Source organism: Tarenaya hassleriana, unplaced genomic scaffold, assembly GCF_000463585.1.
Source record: "Tarenaya hassleriana unplaced genomic scaffold, ASM46358v1 Cleome158, whole genome shotgun sequence".
In the NCBI taxonomy this organism is placed as follows: domain Eukaryota; kingdom Viridiplantae; phylum Streptophyta; class Magnoliopsida; order Brassicales; family Cleomaceae; genus Tarenaya; species Tarenaya hassleriana.
In genome coordinates this window covers 79,728-83,772 of record NW_010964999.1, presented here as the reverse complement: position 1 = coordinate 83,772, position 4,045 = coordinate 79,728, and positions in this window count along the sequence as shown.

The window sequence follows — 4,045 nt, the reverse complement described above, 5'->3', positions numbered from 1 at the left end:
TGCAAGGGAAAAACAAGCAAAAGAGCCTACCCATGGCCGACTAACATCCTATAATACCTAAAATGTATGAAGAATTGTTATTCACGATGTTAGAAAACCGGTAGAAAAACCGTGTGATCAAATCCCCCCCAGACTTGAGGTTTGCTCGTCCTCGAGTAAATGTGCAATTATTAAACTATCGAAGGGGTGATAAGATATAGTTGGAATACGAATGGGGGTTTAGAGTGGATTGGTTGTCTGGGTTAAAGTCGCTGCGAATGAAATCGAGTTTGGTATACTCTATCTTTTCTAACATTCAAGCGAAAGCCTATCAATGAGATTTCCATTGCTTCCTGCGGTCTAAAATGGATTAGGTCCTACTTGCCGAGCATGTCTCCTAGACACATCCCAAATGAGGTCTCCAAAAGTTAATTAACCTATAATTCCACTATTTCCCTTGCCCTATGTCTTTTCTTTTTATTCGTGTTTTTGTGTTCTTTTTCTTTTTCTTTCTTTCCCTTTTTTTTTCATATGATGTAATCCCGGGCTTCTAGGACGTTGGAATTTGACAAGCTCACTCTTTTCTCTCTTTTTTTTTTCTTTTGTGTTCTTGTCCCACAACTTAGACCCGAGCCTTCGTTTTCGACGCACTCATGTCCCCGAATGATTTTCATTAATGAGATGATGATAGAGGAGTGTCGGGATGCATCTTATCTTCTAGGGCTTGTTACTTCCTATAGGCTTCCTAACTTAGAGGTCAAAGGGCGGTTTTTAGAGAGACGTTTTGCGCTTGGCTCGTAACCTCTACTCCACCTAGACTTTAGGAGACAAAATCATCCCACGTGACATTCATTCGCTCTAGGGTTGGATCAGATATTTGTACCTCACTCGACAATCCATTCAACTCTTTAGATAAGTCTAAACTTAGCTCCTAAAACCTTTCCAAGCCAATCCTCACCCTATGTCCCCCACATCGTCAACCGACCAAATCTTTGAGAAGAAAAACCTTATGGAAGTGTATGCATGTGTTCCTAGACCTATATGCACTTATGCAGTCTATTAATGTCGATCAATGCAAGGAATGCAATTTATACACACAATGCAAGTTGTTTGTTTGTTTTTTTTTTCGATGAAAGTAGAATGCAAGTGATATGCAAGGCTCATGGATACGAGACACGTTAGTATCATTTCCCCCCAGACTTGAATTGAACACCGTCCGCGGTGTTAATTCTCGACTAGTGAGGAGTATAGAAAGAGTAAGTGGAAAGTGAATCGAATGGAAAGAGTAAGTGAGTTACCTCTTCCGACGGAGTGATCGTCCACTTCGATTTCTTCTTTTCTTTGTTGTAATCCAATGAGACCTATACGATGTGAGCGAAACTACAATGTCATGCAATGTTTAGCTAAAATGAATGCAGAGAGTGAGGGTGTAGGAGAGGTTTTTTTTTTTTCAGACGGAAATGAGCGACCGCTCGAAAAAACGAGCGGGCCACCCATTTTCTCTGAGCAAATTTCGAAACTCATGTTCCACAAATGAGCGACCGCCCGAAAAAACGAGCGGGCCGCCCATTTTCTCTGAGCAAATTTCAAAACTTATGTTCCACAAATGAGCGACCGCCCAGATTTCCTAGCGGGCCGCCCATTTTCTCTAGTCCCCGGTAAAGGCGCCAAAAACTTGATGCGCACGCACCGAGTTATATATATTACCCGATTCGTACCACTATTCGCAAGTATACGGTAGTTGTAGTAACGGGGTCGAACACGAGGACTATGTCGTATTAGTCTATCCCTAAGCTAGATTGATGGTCAAATAAAAATGTGATTTGTGATGGGTATCGGAATGAAATTTCGCAAATGAAATTAACGGGATTGCAAACAATAATTCTAGGCGTTGTGGGTTCGGGATCCCTCAAGACTTGCATGGACGGTTGATTTACCCATCTAGAGTTTCAAGTACTTCATCTAGAGTTTGTCTCTCCCGAGCTTAAACTCACTACCTAGAGAATCGATTTACCCATTTTCTAATGATCTAAATGATCTCTAGATGCATTAATGTACCCTATCATGAACCCTAAGCAAGTTAAGCCATCTCCCAATGTGAATAACTCACTTATTTGATGTTTGGTTCCAAGCATCATCCCCATATCCCTATGATCAATGTGTTCTAACATCACACCAACTAAGATTTCGCCAAAGTTTATAGCATTAAGCACAAAACATCAAACCCATGGAAGAAAACTCATAAACATCATAGGTTAAGCATAGGTATCCATACAAAAGTGGGGATCCCTCACCCACAACAAAGTCACTACTCCATATCTAGGGTTTCAAAACAGAAAGCAAAATGAGAAAACATAGAAAGGGAAAAGAGAAGCTCAAGATGATCTTCAATGATTGTCTTCTTCTTCTTCAAGTTTTCTAGGTCTCCAAATCTCCTTTTTCACTTCTCCAAGGTGTTTTTCTTCAAGTTGGTCGAGTCCTGAGATAGAATTGCCACCTTTCAAGTCTGAAGCCAATGTAACCTTCTCGGGGGTTACCATTAGTCGGGAGATAGAATTGTCGCCCTTCAAGTCTGAAGCCAAAGTAACCTTCCCGGGGGTTACCATTAGTCGGGATGAAGCATTTGAAGGTGCAAGCGAATTCTGTTGTCAGTCTTCAGCTTGGAAGAGGCGATTCCAGCCCGCGAGTTGAAAAATATCTCTGATTCTCTCGTAGAGTTGCTTTGGTAGAATGCGGTGATGCACGAACTTTAAAGCTCTGATTCCTCTGTTTTGGACTCGATGTAGGGTGAGTGCTTCCTCGTCGGATTGGGGTTGGAATGGAGTTGGTTCCACAAAAGGTGCATCGGCATTGATGGGAGTCGTATCTACGAGACTTGAGAAAGGCATTCCCTGCGGCTTGAAGTCATGGAGGATGGGTATTCTAACCGAAATGTACTTGCGCGCCTTGCCCCAGCGACTTCTGGAATCCATCTGAAATAGCTAAAAAAATGTCAAGAATTTGTCAGAAAAAACGGGCGGGCCGCCTGTTTTCCCGGGCGGTCGCCCGTTTTTCTTGGATTGAAACAGTGGATTCCAAGCGACCGCTTAGGCGGTCGCTCAAAACGGGTCAGGCGGTCCGCCTGAATAGGCGAGCGACCGCTCGTTTTCATCCGCAAGTGGGCGGCCGCTCGAAAAATTGAGCCGGCCGCCCATTTTCTCTATGAAAAAGTTCATCTGACCCGATTTCAGGGAAAATGCTGCATAAACATGAAGTCCGACAAGGTTATCAACATTTAAGCACGTCAAAGCATCATATAGTAATACCGACAATCCAAAAAGAGCAGCACGAGACAAGAGTTTTAAACACATGAAAACGCCGTTCTACGGGAAATATTAAACTTTCTATCCTAACGATGATCGAATCAAGGGGTCGTCTTCTTGTTCCCCTTGTTGGCCCCGGATGCAGACGAGCCTTCTTCTTCGGACTCGTGGTATGATTCTCCCGCATCGGAGTCGTCGTTACCCATCATCTTCTCACACGCCCGCATTATCTCTCGTTGGGCACTCTCTATCGATGTTGTGAGCGTGGCTTCCAAAGTGCCCATCTGATCTTCCATGGATTCCTCGAGAGCGGTGAGTCGGGGGCCGAATCCCTCGATAGTCGTGAGTCGAGTGTCGAAGCTTTCTAGCTTCTGCAAGATGAGGTCAAGCCGAGGGTCGGGGGTGGAGCTCGATTGACCTTCAACTCCCGATGTCGAGGGGTCAGTTGTTCTCCTTCTCCCGATTCTCAATCGGTCCGGGGTAATGTCGAGAAAGTCCAGCCGCAGGGTATCGGATGTGAATGTCTCGATCTGCTCGCACGGGAGCACAAGCCCTCGAGTCATCCCGTCATCTCCCTTGAAAATCCACTGCCATCCCCTTCGCTGAATGTGTCCTCAGAGTCGGAAGGCGTCCATGTCCAGGAGGATATGATTATCGACCATATCAGCTTCGTAGAATACTATTCCCGTGTCGACGCGGTGTGCTATCTTTGTGATCATACCACCCACGCAAATGCACGTCTCGTTGGCCTTGGTGGAGGCCAA